Source organism: Artemia franciscana, chromosome 16 (assembly GCF_032884065.1).
Source record: "Artemia franciscana chromosome 16, ASM3288406v1, whole genome shotgun sequence".
Classification (NCBI taxonomy): domain Eukaryota; kingdom Metazoa; phylum Arthropoda; class Branchiopoda; order Anostraca; family Artemiidae; genus Artemia; species Artemia franciscana.
In genome coordinates this window covers 9,219,430-9,236,643 of record NC_088878.1, presented here as the reverse complement: position 1 = coordinate 9,236,643, position 17,214 = coordinate 9,219,430, and the positions used below count along the sequence as shown (strand labels likewise).

The following is a 17,214-nucleotide window of genomic DNA, read 5'->3' as shown; positions in this document are numbered from 1 at the left end:
ATATTTTAAAAAAAACGCAAATTATTGGGAAAGATTTCCAAATCTTAAAGTGCCCGTCTTCAGATTATCCCTTACTACAATTACATAGGAAAACTAGTTTTTTTAGCTGAAAGTAAGGAGCGACGATAAAACTTAAAACGAACAGAAATTACTCCGTATATGAAATGGGTTGTCCCCTCCGCAATCCCTCGCTCTTTACGCTAAAGCTTTTAACTGTTTTAAAAAGCAGAAGTGTGGCAAAGAGTCAAACTTTAGCGTAAAGAGTCAAACTTTAGACATTCTAGGACCACTTGGTCGATACGATGACCCCTGGGGAAAAAAAAAAAACAAAAAAAAACAAACTAACAAATAAACACGCACCCGTGATTTGTCTTTTGGCAAAAATACGAAATTCCACATTTTTGTAGATAGGAGCTTGAGCTTTTTGATGTAGGGTTGTCTGATACACCGAATGCGACGGTGTGATTTTCGTTAAGATTGTATGACTTTTAGGGGGTGTTTCCCCCTGTTTTCAAAAATAAGGAGTGTTTTCTCAGGCTCGTAACTTTTGATGACAAAGACTAAATTTAATGTAACTTATAGATTTAAAATCAGCATTAAAATTCGATTCTTTTGATTTAACTATTTGTATCAAAATTCTATTTTTTAGATTTTTGGTTACTATTGAGCTGGGTCGCTCCTTACTACATTTCGTTTACCACGAACTGTTTGATAGACACAAATTTACAGTGGATCTACTGAAAACGGAAACTCTATCTTCTTGTTACTTCTAATAGCTCTTTAGATTCTTGCTTGTAACTTTCCAGGCCGTCAGAGGTTTCACTAGCCAAAATGTTTGGGAGGGGGCAATGAATTTTACTGAGTAGCTGGAAACGTTTGTGCGTGGCATCCTTCCAATACGCGGCTTTCAACTAACCTTTACCACGCCTTCCTCTCCTTCAAGCAATCCATTAATTATAGCATTACCTTTGACAGTCTGATTTGATGACGTCCAAAATACCATAGCACAATCCGAATTCATCAAACGATTCGTGGTAACGAACTGTAGTAAGGAGTGACCCGGCTCAATAGTAACCAAAACTCTAAAAAACGGAATTTTGATACCAATAGTTAAATCAAAAGAATCGAATTTTAATGCTGATTTTAAATATATAAGTTTCATCAATTTTATTTCTACTCATCAATAGTTACGAGCCTGAGAAAATTTTCCTAATTTTAGAAAATAGGGGAAAACACCCCTTAAAAATGATTGAATCTTAGCGAAAATAGCACCATCAGATTTAGCGTATCAGACCACCCCACAATAGAAGTTTCAAGGTCCTATCTACAAAAATGTGGAGTTTTGTATTTTTTGCCACAAGCCAGATCATGGATGCGTGTTTATTTGTGTTTTTTTTTCCGGGGGTCATCGTATCGAACCGGTGGTCCTAGAATGTCGTAAGAGGGCTCATTCTGACGGAAACTGAAAGTTCTAGTGCCCTTTTTAAGCGACCAAACAAATTGGAGTGCACCTAGGCCCCCTCCCACGCCAATTTTTCCCAAACTCACCGGATCAAAATTCTGCTGTTTATTCTACGGCGTTTGTGATTCAGGGGTCATTCTTAAGGAACTGGGACAAAATTTAAGCCTTAGTGTAAAGAGCGAGGTATTGACGAGTGGACGAACCCCCTCATACACGTAGTGAGAATATACGAATATAGAAATCATTACGTAAGTTAATTCGTAAGTTACGTATATTTTTACTAATAGAAACGTTCGTAAGAATTAAAAATTCTAGTTGCCTTTTTAAGTAGTCGACAAATTAGAGGGTAACTAGGCCTCCTCCCCCGTTTTTTCTCAAGATCGTCCGATCAAAACTATGAGAAAGCCATTTAGCCACAATATGAAATAATATGCAAATTTTGCTTCAATTATTCATGTGCGGAGAGCCAAATTCAAAACATGCATTAATTAAAAAACGTTCAGAAATTAAATAAAAAAAAACTACTTTTTTTTTAACTGAAAGTAAGGAGTGACATTAAAACTTGTGGAGGAGAAAAATTCCTCACCCCCTCGACACGAAATTTGAAAGGCTTTGCTACTAGTAATGAGCAAACAGATGAAAGTAGTTGCAAATTTAAACAACAGGTCCTTTTAATCAAAATCCCCCACCCAGAAAATATTTTCTGAAACCGACATAACCCATTTTCTGGGTAGATACTTCGTAAACTCAAAATATTTGTATATTGACAATATTATACTATTAATGTCTTCCGTATTTTTAATTTGTTAGTAATTTATTAGCATGGTTCAAATAAAGAAACAAAATGCATAAAGTAAGCACTTAACAGCTTTTCTTTGTTTTTCTTCTTTAAAAGTTCTGGATACCCAAGGAGAATATCCCGCTTCTTTATAAATGATTACGAAAATAGATTTGTACAGCCACAATATCTATTAAATACTCTAGAAAACTTTGCAATACTAGAGTTTATCCGGGCGAGGGTGTTAAAAACTAGGAAACGTGAAATTGTAGACTATAGTTTTCAAATTTTCTTTGATGATTCATCCCCTACTCCTCCAGTAGGGAAACTGTGCTTACGTTCAATGTTCGCCATTAAAACCCGTGGAAGCCGATTTACTGAGTTTCTGTGCCTGGAATTGCCACCTAGCCACATGTTATGAGGATGTGTTGCAATTTCTCTTTGATTCTCAAGGTGAAGTTAGTTTTATTGGTATATGTGAAAATTTTTTGAGTCAGGAACACTCTCTCTCACTGTACTCTTTTCTAGATTATAATTTGGAGATTAAAAATTGGACGTCACTTTATAGAGGGAGAATTGCGTGTTTGATTTCTTAGTCGTTGACATACCAAGTAAGAAATGATATTGATGTTTGGATAGAGGGTAGGCTCGAAAGTTTTAGTCTGAAATTAGATATGGGAAGTAGTAAATGTTTGAATTGTGTTGTGCATAAACCACCGAATGCTAGCTGGGAAGAATTTGAACGTGAGTTTGATCAACTTGCGCGTGCGGTGTCTCGGACAGGTTTAGATTTTATTTGTATGGGTGATTTCAACTTTGATCTGCTTATATTGAATGGAATGAACCTTGATTTTTTTTAATTTTATGGTTGCTCATGATCTTTTCCCCCTAGTGAGTATTCCAACACGTGTTACGGGTCATTCAGCCACTCTCATTGATAATATTTTTGTTGGTTCTAAGTATCTGGACCGTAGTTATGCCGATGTGGTTCTATACCCTTGTTTGAACCATTTCCCAGTTTTTGGAGCGGTACCTTGTGGCTGAATAAAAAGAAATAAAATATAAAAAAAGTGAAGAATAGGTCGCTAAAAAAGTTGAATTTGCAGAGGTTTGGTGAAGAGTTGAGAACCATTGATTTTCGTGAGACTATGGACATGAAAGATGACACTTGTGGTGCACTTGATCGTATGATGGGGGTCGTACAGCCAATTTATGATAAGACTTGCTCAGTGAAATTCTTGACACCACGTATGCGTGAGCCCAGGAAGCCCTGGATAACTGCTGAAATTCTTAAAGCGTCAGATTTAAGAAATCAAGCGTATCTTTAAATAGTGAATGTGCCAAGAAACTAGAAGAATACAAAATAATACATAATAAAGTAAACTCGACGAGAAGAAAAGTTAAAAAAGAATATTTTGCAAGCCAATGGAGTTTAAATAAGGATAATACTATAGGAATTTGGAAAGTTATTAATGACCTATTGGGAAAGAAGAAAAAAGCTCCACCCAATTCGCTACTGATTCAAGGAGAACTTGCTAATGATGAAATAAGTATGACGAATAAATTTGCTGAGTTTTTTTCAAGTGTTGGGCAAAATGTACAGGCGCAAGAGTTCTGTTGATGATTTGTTTTTGAAAGTAAATAGGGTATTAAAGGCATTTTTTGTATTTATAAGTTTGAGCCTTTTGTCAGTGAACGCTAATAAAACTAATTTTAGGATTTATAGGAGAGTTAGTAGGCCTCCATGTGTTGATAAAAAGATATTTTTTAGCGGTAGGCCTTTGTCACAGGTGCATGAAGTGCGTTATTTAGGATTCCAGCTTGATTGGAATCTATCTTGGAAGAACCATAGTCATCTTGTCGCAGCTAAAGTTGCTAGAGGTTTGGGGATTTTGCGTCGATTAAAGCATGTTTTACCATTATCAATTCTTTTATTAGTGTATCACACCATTGTTGCGCCTTGTATTTCTTATGGTTGTGTCCATTGATCTAGTAATTTCTATGCAAATTTTAAACGAGTGCAGATCCTACAAAAAAAAACAGTAGGTCTTCTTGGTAATAATGCAGAAAATGTGAATGATACCGCGTCATGTTTTAAGAAACTACGAGCGCTTAACATTGGTCAGATTCGAGATTATCAAACTGCTGTTTTTGCGTATCGATGTTGCAATGATATATCTCCTCCAGTTTTTACCAATATTTTTTCGAGTAAATCGTCCACTCCACAGCTAGGCCTATGAGACAAGAGAGGCGGATAATTTTATTGTTGAGTACCGAGACACCACACGTGCAGCTTTCGGAATTAGGTATTTAGTTTCGGCTATTTGGAATGGTATCCCAGCTGGCATTAGGGAAGCGGAACACATTGGTTCATTTAAAGTAAAATTTAAAAAAACATTTATTGGGAGTGGGGAGATTTCTTGTTCTTATTATTGTTAGCCTTTATTTATGTATTTTCTGGTATTAAAGGATAGTTGAGTGAGAGTGTTTTTGTCCTTCTTTATTATTTGTTTTTTAAAAAAATAGATCGAGAATCAGAGGATTGCAGCCGTCCAACATCAGGCTGTTTGAGCCTTCCTCGGGCGGTTGTGTGTACATATAGTTTTTGTAATTTAGTAGTTAATGAAGAATTCATTCATTTATTTATTATATAGGCCTTTGCAATTGTATACCCCAAATAACGAAAACAAATTATATTGAAATGTACAGACTTTCCAATTGAAAAACTATAAATTTTCAGAGAAAATAAATCTTAAAAAAATATAAAGTGGAATCACTAGTGCTTAGTGTGATTATCAATATTTGATCTTATTTTTGGAACTGCATTTTATAATAATATAAAAATGTTTGACAAATTTCCTGGCATTCTTCAATGCTAAAATATGAAGTTTGAACAGACCAGAAAAAATTCTGTGAAAAAGATGAAAAACAATTCCCGAAGGGAACCGTCTACTACAAGGCGTTAAGCCAACATTTGTCAACTTGAGAATTCTTTTACAAAGACGCATTGATTGAAAGGTGCATGTGATATGAAAATCTGACAATAAAAGAGATCTTGAAAAAAAATATGAATATATCCATATATAAACAATCAATCACTGTGGAATAGATGGTATGATTCTCATAATATCCATAACGTTGAAATATTTTCCCTTAATAATCAGGGACCGAATGAATGTAACTTTAAGCAAACATAATTTGTTGTTTGTCAGTGGTACCTAATTTTCTCGTTTCCTACTAAAAGGTACTAGTTTCTAGGTTTTCAATTAAATCTCGGCTTCAGTACGCGGTTTTGCACCTCTTTGATTCTAAGCTCAGCGTGGCCAGTTGCTTTAAAGGTTAAAAAAAATAAAACAGAAGACATTTTAGCATCTCCCTCTATATAACGTAGAGCATCCATCGATACTTTTTAGCAAAAAATAAATTCACAATTTTTTATAAGTTCATATTTTTTTGTTCTTGGGGGTGGAGAGTAAGGTGATCAATCGAAATTTAGTCGAAACTTTCGTTTATATATACTACTGACTTCTGTTTTCCTAGGACAACGGTTTTAGTAAGTAATACTCCCGCTGGTACTCTACACTTTAACTCGGCTCTAATACCCGGGCTAAGCCTGGGAAACCCCAACTTTACCAGCCTTAGCCATGACTCTAATCGAGGAGGCCCAGCTTGGGTACTGACGCACCTACTTTAGTGTTAATGTTTTCTTGCAAATCCTGCGGATTCAACTCAACACATTGGTTCGAGTTATTAAGCATAATTAAAGTAGCTTCTTCACTTTTTAAGAACCCTTTTCTTGAGTATATATGCAAAAAGTTTGCCTAGGAGACGTTTAGTTTAACTTATTTAATTACGGTTCTTCAATTTAGGTTTGATCATAAAACAATTCAATAAGAAAACAATCGTAAAATATAAGAATACCCCTTGAAGGGTTATTGTTCCCCCTCCTAAATTTTGAAAAATTACTTTTTTGGGATTTCCGTTGAAAATTACCTTTTTTGGTGTTTTCATTAGACAAAAATACTCTAAAATAATGTTGCTCTACCACCTAAATCTCCGTGAACTGGGCGCCCTGCTTAGAAGCTAGACGAAAATGGCATGACTTAGAACACCTAAGAAAATTATAAAGTGAAGTCTTTTACCATACTAAAAAAAATAAACAATTTTTTTTTAAGGAAATTTGGGTTTTATATGAAAAATTGGTTCTAATAGGATATAAAACAAATTTCTAATTTGTGTTTTAAACAACCACTGGGAAATTGAATAATTTCATTGAAGAGAACCAGATAGATTTTGTGTTGTTTTTATTGGCACAAAAGTTGACGTGGCAAATTAAAGCAAACACAGGCAGCGATAAAAAAAAAGGTCGTTTCATTCGGCTTTGGGATTGTATTAAATTTACTAAATTTTATTTTATTTCAATTCGATTCTAAAATAATTTATTAAAAATTTAATATTCCAGGAAATTCAATATTTAATTCAAGATTTTTAATAAAATGTAATAAAAAAGAACCAGAAAATTTTATAGCATTTTTACTCTCTCAAAAGTTAGTGTAGCAAAAAAAAAAAAAAAAAATACAGCAAGCGATAAAAATGTTATCTGATTTCAAAACATACATTATAGAAATAATCTGATTGGCTAAGAAAAAGGGACAGTCAACTTCACAAAAATAAACCAAAGGAATTAAATTACGCTTTTTAATAGGAAAGAAGAGGACAGTCTTCTCTGTTTGTCTTTTTCTTTGATTAAACTTATTGAAGTACATTTTTAGTTTATATTTGTTATAAGAAACTAATTAGGAATAACGTGCTAAATAAGGTAGGTAGATATGCGTCTATTTCATCAAAAACAAATTACTAAAATCGCACTTACAGTCAATAATATGCTGCTCAATTTAGGACCTAAAATGTCCCTGTTCAGCGGCAAAACTACAACAAATAAATGATAACTATTCATTCAAAATCAGAGAAATACGCAAAGAAAAAAAAAACAGATGAAAGACTATCCAGTCTCTAAACAGCCATCTCTCATCGTAAAAAAAAAGAAAAAAAGGGATAAATTTTTAACCAATATAATTTACAATATATCCAAAAAACATTTTCTTATTCTTACTTTAAATAACACAAGGTTATCAGACGACCTAACACTCTCTGGAATTGAGTTCCAAATAACAACACCTACATGTTTAATCATAAACCCAGATCGCGTTGTATGCCTGATTTCACTAGTCAATTGATCAGAGCTCCTAGTAGAATAATCGTTATAATTTGAATTATATCGATAAAAACTTCTAAAATATTGAGGAGACAATCCATTTAAAACCTGGTATACAAAAATTGAAATCTGCTGAGACTTAATAAAATCAATATTCAAAATATCTAAATCTCTAAAACAATCTCTAGTACTACCACACGCAAGACACTCACAAAAACTTCTAATTGCCTTATTCTGCATAATCTGTACCCTTTTCACATGACTAGAAAAATTGCTTGCATACAATGAACAACCATACACTAAATAAGGGTGAAAAATTAAATAATAAATTGCTTTCAGAACATGTAGAGGAAAAAAATTATGAAATCTTCTTAAAATACCAACACCACGAACCAATTTTGGAGATGAAACTTTGCAATGATGAATCCGACTAAAATTTACATCAAAATAAAATTTGTCATAAAAGGATATCATAATAGACAAACTTATTATAAAGATAAGACATGGATCTATTAAACACTGCCTTTTTACTTTTCTCTTTGTTATGAGTCCAATACACCAAGCATGTTTGAAACTAAAAACAATAAACGATATCACATAAAAAGAATGAAAAAAAAGATCAAATAGGGCTTTAAAATAATACTTACCATTAGAACAGGAAAAACTGGGTTTGAATTCAAGCTGGACATGTCAAAACATAAATCAAAGTTAATAGATGAGCTTGATGGAAATTTTTCTTAAAAATACAGGGATCTTGGATTAACGTGTTGACAGACACTGGTTTTGTAGGAGAACAGTTCTTAGTTAACGTACTTTTATAGTTTTCTAGTGTTGCTATGAACTTGGCTGAGGAACAGGTAAATTTTTATGCAACTAAAATACTATAAATGATGCGGCAACCACTTCATCCATAAATCCAATCTAAACTACAATCTATCACCGTGAAATTCCGACCAAAAATTTTAAAAATAAACAAAAAATACACTAATCTATCATTGAGCAACTGAAGTTTTTTTTTTTGACGATTTAACGTAAGTTCAATTGAGATATATGAAGCAAACTAAGGGGTTAAAAACCCTGCCTTATTTAGGTATGAAACTGAAAAAATGCTACTATTCAACATTTGTTTTGTTGACACTTTTATAACTCATAATCCAGGAAAAACACAATTAAAGCGGGAATTTAACCTTTCACGGGGTATATTATTTGTAAAAAACAACTAAACCATAATCTGTATCCGATCTAATGTTCCCACTATTTAGTACAAGAATCTCATCTCAAGAGAATCCTAAGACTGTAAAACACATAAATTTTGTACGATTCTTTTGGTGTCCGATTAAAAACTGTCTCCTTTCTGGTCTTAGCGTCAAAAACAAATTAGTCTCCAACCATTGCCAGAAGTGTTACAAAGGGTTATATATACAAACAAATGAGTATAGAAGTGAAATAAATGTTTCAATGGGGTAATAAAAAGGAAAAAAAGAAATCAGCTCCAGCCAAAGTAAAAATCCTGAGTAAATAATTGGTTACGAGTAAGCCTATCCTTTTCCAGAAAATTTTCAAATTCTTGGCATAATGTCTACTCATTTGTAACATTTTAAAAATATAATTTGCATATTCATTGTAATTTATGTTTTTTTATGCTCACTAGATAATAATAATCAAAAAGATACAGCTCTTTTCAAATCTGTAGATAGCCTACATTCTGCTTTAATTTTTGTTTAAAAATTATATTTGAAGCCCTGTAAGGTATTTCATCGAATGGAGAAATGACAGATACGATATATTTACCATATTTTCGTATACCATATAGATATATATATATATATATATATATATATATATATATATATATATATATATATATATATATATATATATATATATATACATATATATATATATATATATATATATATATATATATATATATATATATATATATATATATATATATATATAAGCATCAATTTTTACATAGACAGATAGATCAATGCATTCCAAAAGACCAGGGACCATATACAAACAAAGAAAATGCATAAAAAACAAGAAAATCACTAACAAAACAAACTAAAAAACATACAAAAACAAAATACAATAGAAAACAAAATTGCTTAATCGCATAAGCTTTTCCATATTTTCTAGTATTTACCTATATATACATCAGCTCGAGATATCGTTGTTGGGTTTCTGTTTTGAAGATTGTCAGGAAGCACCAAAAATAAGCACAATTAAATATTTCGCCCTGAAATAAGAAAGCACCAGGCACTCCACGAAAAATGGTCCGAATCTCCTTCATCTTCCTTGCAGATGACATAAGCATTTTGCCCTTCAGGAATTATTCTCTTTTCATTCAATTAGTTTTCCACAAAATAAGTTTTTCAAAGAAAAGCAAAGAGCTTTATTAAACCAAAAATAAGCAGAATTAAAGTCAAATAATCTTCCAAGCGTAAAACTATCACAAATCAGATATTACATTTAGCAAAAAAAAAGAAGAAACCAATAATGAATTGAATAATAATACTAAAAATTAAACTGATATTCAACTCAAACCCAAAACAAACAGAAATCGCAATAAATAACCAATTCAAACTCAGAAAGAGCAAAACTGATATGAGCGGGGCTGAAAGTCCCATTCATTCTCAAGACCAGAATATAACTTGCACTTGTCTGAAAACGAAACAGAACTCAATTTGAATTGACATTCAGAGAGACACCGCAAAATTACAAGTGGCCACCCCACCCCCATAAGACGTTACATTGTTGGAATTTAAAAAAAAAATATTTTAACGTGAGAGATTCTTAGAAAATTTTCGCGCCCAAACATTAAACCATTCAAACTTTGGAGTATATTACCATGGAATTCAAAAACCAAGCTTTAATGCTAAAAAAAAAGAAAAAAATGGCAGGTATAACTTTAAGAAATTCTCCCATACACAGTTTTATGTTGTCTAATATCATTTTTTTTATAATCTTGAACTCGTGAACACCAACCAATTGGTTTAATTTTAGTCTAATTTTAGTTAAGGTATTCGAAACTGTAAAATTCAGAAAACTACTTTAAACCTATTTTAAAATATATACTAACATCATTCCTTAGGATATATCAATAAACTTTACCCCCACATCCTAATGGTCAAATATATACCCCAAATTGTGTATACACAATGACTTTGCCATATGTGACTCTTCTTCAAATTAAATTTAAAAAGAACAAGTTTTTTCAACTGAAAGTAAGGAGCAACATTTTAAATCAGAACGAACACAAATTATTTCGTATATGAAGGTGTGTCCCTCTCTGCAATATCTTGCTCTTCATGCTAATATACTTAGCGCTTTTAAAAAAGCTTCTTATTTTAATTAAAAAGTGTTTGTTCAGAAGTCGTTCTTAAAAAACTGGGAAAAACAGTCAAATTGTAAAGTAAAGAACAAGGTATTAAGGAGGGTACACCCCCTTTATGTAGAAAATAATTTCTATTTGTTTTTAGTTTTAATGTTGCTCGCTACTTTCAGTAGTAAAAACTTTTTTTTTGTTTAAGATCGCTTTTCACATAATGCCGGTAAATCTAGCTCGCCATCTATGAAAATTCCCTCCTCTCACGAGAAACTCCTCCGTGAAAACTTCCTTCCAAGAAAAACAACCGATCCTTAAAATTCCTTTCTGTCAATTCCGTCTCCACTGACAATTCCTCCCCCCCCCCTCCATAAATTTTTACACACGATTCAGCCTGCAAAATTATCTTTAGAATATTTTAATTGGAAAAGAATTTAATGCTAATAATTTTTTTCTATCACTCGAAAACTTTCCCCTTCCATATGTATTTTTTCTCGGAAATTAAAACACACTGAACAACTGCCTTCTCCTGAACATCTCCACATTCAAAATTCAGTCGGCAGTTTTGCATAGGAATTCCGTCAATCCCTCATGTGTAAAGTTTGCCCTAGAAAGCTGACTTCCGAAAATTTCCCTCCCTACAGAAATTTATCTCCATGGGAATCAAGCCAAAAATCCCCCCCCCAAAAAATGTCTGTACACTTCCCAGTAACAAAAACTATCCGTAAACAATGGGCAAATGTTATAACTTAAAGACATATCCCCAGGGGTTGTGGGAGCCATATTATCTCCAAGGGCATAGTTTTGGGATCTTTAAACTGTTTTAAACAGAATGGCTATCTCGAATTATTGATCAAACGATTTTGGGAGAATAATAGACGTGTGAAGGGGGCTAGTTGCCCTCTAATCTCTGGCTACTTATAACGAACAGTAGAGCTTTTAATTCCCGTTCAAATGAGCTCTCTCCCGATGTTTTAGGACCACTGGTTCGATAAAATCGCCCCTGGGGAAGAGAAAAAATATAAAACAAAAAGAAAACAAATAAACATGCATCCGCGATCTTTCTTCTGGCAAAAAAATACAAAATTCCACATTTTTACATGCAAGAGCTAGAAACATCTACAGTTGGGTTCGCTGATATGCCGAATCTAGTGGTGGGATTTTCATGAAAAATATTTGTCTTCCAGGAGGCGTTTCCCCTCATTTCAAAACTCAGGAAAATGTTCTCGGGCTCGTAGCATTTTATTGCAAACACTACGCTTAGTGAATTTTACATATATGGAATCATCATAATTAGGCGATTCTTTAGGTATGTCTTTTGAAATTTAAATTTAGTTACTATTGAGTTGTGTTACTCCTGGTGGCCGGTGTTTGACCCCCCCCCCCCAGAGAAATAGCCCCCCCCCAAAAAAAAAAAAATAAAATACCCTTTTCTGTGGCTGGTTCGTCACCAGTCACTTTTGACTTATTAAAAAATGACTAAAACTCACTTCTGATCTAATGAGCAACCCCCGAAGTTTATGCGACCTTGAGGTGGAGGCTGTGGATGAGAAAGGGGCAGTAACCCTCCCATACAGACGAAATTTTGTTCATTTTTGAGGTGCAACTCTTTACATTCATAATATCAGCGTAGACCAGAAATTTTCCGAGAAATTAAACGGGAGTACATACCAATTTCCCATTTTTCATATGTTTTTAAAGTTTCTTTTGTTCCCCCCCCCCCGCCGTCGAAAAAAGCACAGCCCAAATTGAAATCCTGGTTACGGCTCTGGCGATCACAAATCGATTTCTACCTCCATCCTCCCCTCGTCTCTTCCTTATAATTAATTCTGTATTTATCTGATGGTTCAATAAGAGCTGAGATATCTTGGCATTAGGTAGGTAGGTAAGTTTTATTTTTATCCACAGTACAAACATAAATAAAAATGACAACACTAATAAATTATTGCAGCAAAAAGAAAGTCCTAAGGACTTATGCTGCAATTTCATATTATGATTTATAACATATAAATAAATATCTAAACATAACGTCTCATGATTAACCGCCTAGCCTATCTTATATATAAAAAAACCACAAAACATACACATGAACAAAATGCAACATAATAATCCTATTAAATATTATTTACCGGTATTCAGCCCCCATCCCACACCAAGAAACTGCAAAAAAAGACATCAAAAACCTCCTGTCGTTCAAAATTTATTACTTAAATAAAATGTTTTCAATTTATTTTTAAACCCATACAAAGTGACAGACTCTCTGATGCCAGCCGGCAGATTATTCCAAACAGAAGGCCCCAGATTATGAACTACATATGATGATCTGACTGTTTTTCTTTGTTCATGGCTTAAAAGTTGTGAATTTCTTGTATCATAATTATGGTGCTCCAGATTCATGGAAAAATAATCATGAAAATACTCAGGGCATATATGTTCCATGCTCTGGAACACAAAAATTGATGTCTGGTAGTCACGAATCTGACCAACATTTAAAACATTACACCGGGAAAAGCTAGCAATAGTTTTGGATTCAACCTGCTCTTTTATGTCCGCAATCAATCGAATGCTTTTATTTTGCAAAATCTGGATCCTTTTGTAATTAGAGAAGAAATTGCTAGCCCAATGAACACGACCGTAATCTATATAAGGATGAACAAGGGAAAAATAAATTATTTTTAAAATCTTGAATGGAAAAGTTTTTTTTTACACGTCTCTGAATTCCTAGACCCCTAGCCATTTTAGCACCAATAATACTACAATTCTTTTTCTAACTAATATTATTATCTAAATAAAACCCCAAATACCTAATTTCAAAAACTTGTTTAATGAGTAAATGTCCAAAATTTATTATTATCATTAAGTAACCGACCTGTTCTACTAAAGATAATGTAATTTGTTTTAGATGCGTTAACTGCTAGGGAACTACCTACTGTAAAACTGCGCAAACGTTCAAGTGCTAAATTAGCCTTATGTGCAACCTGCACCAAACAACTACCAATTACTGTTATCGCAGTGTCGTCCGCGAAAGAGGTCAGCGCTTCAACTCCAACATGTGAAGCCAACGAATTAACATAAATAAGATAAAGTAGAGGTCCCAGCACGGAACCTTGAGGCGCTCCACACTTAACACCGAACTCTCTGCTTGATATATCTGATAAAGCAACTTTGATAGTCTGGCCATGCAAATACGATGAAAACCACTTTACACAAGTACTACCTAACCCAAGCCCACTTAGTCTACTTAGAAGAGTACTAAAATCAACAGTGTCAAAAGCCTTACGGAAATCTACAAAAACAGTTAAAGGAACCATATTATTTTCAAGCGCATTATCAACAAAACTTAAAAGATGGTGTACTGCATGACTAGTGTAAGGAAATCCAAATTTTTGGCCTTACTTTATCAAAATTTCGATTTAATTCAGATATTAAAATTTTGAATTCCTCTAGGAAAAAATCCGGGCTAGCACCAGGGGGTCTATACACCGATGAAATAAGAAATGGATTATTATTACTTGTCACTATTTCAATAGCAAAAGTTTCAATCTTAACTTCAATCCATAAAGACAAATCTTCCCTTACTTTAAATTTTACATCATCCTTGATTATAAATGCTAAACCTCCCCTTCCCATCGCTGACCGGTTCTTGGAAATAAGTGTGTAACCTGGAAAATTAAATAACGAAGCAGGACACTGTTCACTAATAAATGATTCACAAATACCTATCACTTGCACCTCACTGTCAAGTTTGTTAATTATATCAACTACATCTTCATGTCAAGTAGTTAAATGACAATTGACAATTTATCCGAAAATTCCGACCGGCTACCAACATCACTCGACAAAATATTATCCAACGAAAAGCGATTATTTTCTAACCGTAGTAATCGCGAAAACATTCATAAATAAATTATCCTACTTCCTATTAAAGAACAATTACTACGAAAGAATGTAGATACTGAAGTACACATTTGTAACTACTATAACAAAAAAAAACAACATTCAGATTAGATATCGTCACAACTCTACAGTCGACGTGGCAGAGTGTCAGTTCCAGATCGAGCGAAAATACGGCCGTGATCGGACCATACGTTGTGGTTACCTAGCCTATCACGAGCCAGTTGCAGTATTTCTCGTCGCTTCTTAATTGAACTTTCTGACACAAATATAACAGATTTGGCCAGTTTGCTCTTAGCAGCAAATACCTTTCCAGCCACATCCTTAGACGAAAACTGGGCGAATACCGGGGCAATCATATCAGGCCGCGTAGAATTCGCTGGAAGGGTAAATCTATACACTTTAGTTAGTTCCGAAACAGTAACCTGTACGCCCATCTTGTCCGAGATAATACTATTAATACACGATTTTACATCAGCACCCAGAGCTTGTTTGACACCACTGAAAATAAGCGAATTCAGCCTATCTTCCTGCTCAATATCGACAAGTCTATTTTCAATCTTTTTCACTCGTTCTTCGAGGAGCATGAAGCTGTTTTTTAGCGATTTTAGTTGCTTTTCGATAAAATCAAATTTTGGCGAGTACTCGACCATCAAAGAATCATATACGTCAGATATAATTGATTCAGCCGAGTGCGGGAGTTGATTGTTTATGCGATCAGAAACTTTACGTGAAATTTCTTCCCTGAGATTCGCTTTTACAGCTTCAAATTCTCGTTGGGTCTGAGTTAGTCTGATGCTCAGGTCAGAAGATTGGTTGCCTATATCCGGGCTTAGATGTGACGGAAGATTTTTCGAAAGATGTCCTGGTTGATTGGTGCTGTTAGAAACAGTGCCCTTGCGCTAAGCACGATATTTTTCCAAGTATGGCTGGTAGATTTCTGGATCATTGTCCATTTCATAGAAAGCGAGCTTGGCCTCGTTAGTAGTTTTTTGCAGTGCCTCTGTTCTCTTTAATTTGACGTTCTTGGAGACTTTGGGTAGAGACTGTTTGAAAATCATGCGACCGTTTTAGCAGAAAACGGTGAATTTTGCTGGACCTGGCGCTTGCTTGACTTCACCAATAATTTTGACTGGCCACAAGGGATAACCCTGAAACTTAGCAACCGCAACATCTCCGATTTTCCAAGACAACATCGTAAACTACTAATTAGTAATTCTAATTAACATGAGACAAAGACTTACACGCAAGGGGGGCTTTTTTACGACCCCCCAGCTTCAAATAGCGCCAGATATTATCCAATTAGATTTGCAGCAGGCTAATCCAAATAAATTTCCTGCATCCGATATGACACGAACAAATTATAACACTGGTTAAACGAGTTTAGGTGTTTTTACTATGAATGGCGGATAGCAACTGAATGAATGGCGGATAGCAACTTCATTCAGTTGCTGGTTAAAGGTGTATTAAAATGCACCTTTTGACGTGTATCCCTTACTCACTAACTATAAAACAATCAGGATACCCCATTGTAGAATTTTAAGTGCCTTTTTAAGTTCTGTAATTTGTACGTTGCTTACAGATAGTATTTGTTATTGAGAAAAAATACTGACATTTTTGGCGGCGAAGTTTTATGCAGAGGGAGGAGAGATTGTCTGAGGGAGTTTTTAGTGGGAAGAAATTTTTGGCAATGATTTCCTTTCAGCGGGGATATATTTTCCACGAGGGTATTTTCTGGAGGGGATTTTCCAAGGGGGTGGCGATATTTTCCGTGGTGGCGGTTCCACTGCGAGGGTTTTTTCTGGGAGGGGTATTTTTCACGGGGAGGACCTTCAACCCCTTTTTTGTGTTAGATAAATGTCCTTGTCTTTTTCTTTGAACTATCCCTATTCTGATTTCCTGTGACTCATACCTTCCTTTCCGTTTGCTACCCCCATTTCCTTTTGCTTGCAATTCGTGGTTCCTCTCTATAGCATTAATGGCAGTTTTTCCATTTCATTCTGTAGACAGCTAAATTAGCTGGGTTTCAACTGCGTAATTACAAGGGTGACACACCCTTTTAAAAGTGTATTTTTGGACGACAATCTTGGTCGGAATTGGTTGAGAGCAGAGGCAGACTGAAAGCAAAAAGCTAAGGGGGCATTTAAGTTAGGTGGCCCTACCTATAACCCTCTTTATAGAAGGAATTTGTTTTTTTTGCATTTAATCAGAAAGGGCGTTGAACAATGAGTGGAAATTGCACGCTGCGTCATTCGCGCCGAAATTTGCGCTGCCGGGCAAATTAGGACTACCCAATAAATAGGAAGTAGGCTTAAGTAGAAAGAGGGCAGATACCACTAAACATTGTTTGTGCCTAATCTCCTTGATACTTGGTTGGACTTGCTCAGGTTTTCACACGAAAGGATAATGGCACAGTATTTTTACCTGTGTAAAATTTTCAGCTTTCGTCCTGTATCATGGATATCTGGGCCAAATAACATTCACGGTATTTGTCCTCTTCCTAAGGATGTTCGACACCACTGTGGGTTTTT

General features: G+C 34.4%; 1 protein-coding gene across 2 annotated transcripts in view; it reads right to left on the bottom strand.

Moving 5' to 3' along the window:
• The window catches only part of LOC136037032 (ras-related and estrogen-regulated growth inhibitor-like protein), a 234,150-nt gene extending 217,290 nt beyond the window's left edge, over window positions 1-16,860 (bottom strand). Inside the window, exon 1 of one of the 2 annotated variants that reach the window (XM_065719447.1) lies at window positions 15,928-16,860. The gene's annotated coding sequence lies outside the window, so the exon portion shown is untranslated. Of the gene's footprint in view, window positions 1-8,102; window positions 8,851-15,927 lie in introns of those variants that run through there. The other variant, XM_065719446.1, reaches the window with a different exon arrangement.
• Window positions 16,861-17,214: the final 354 nt, after the last annotated feature.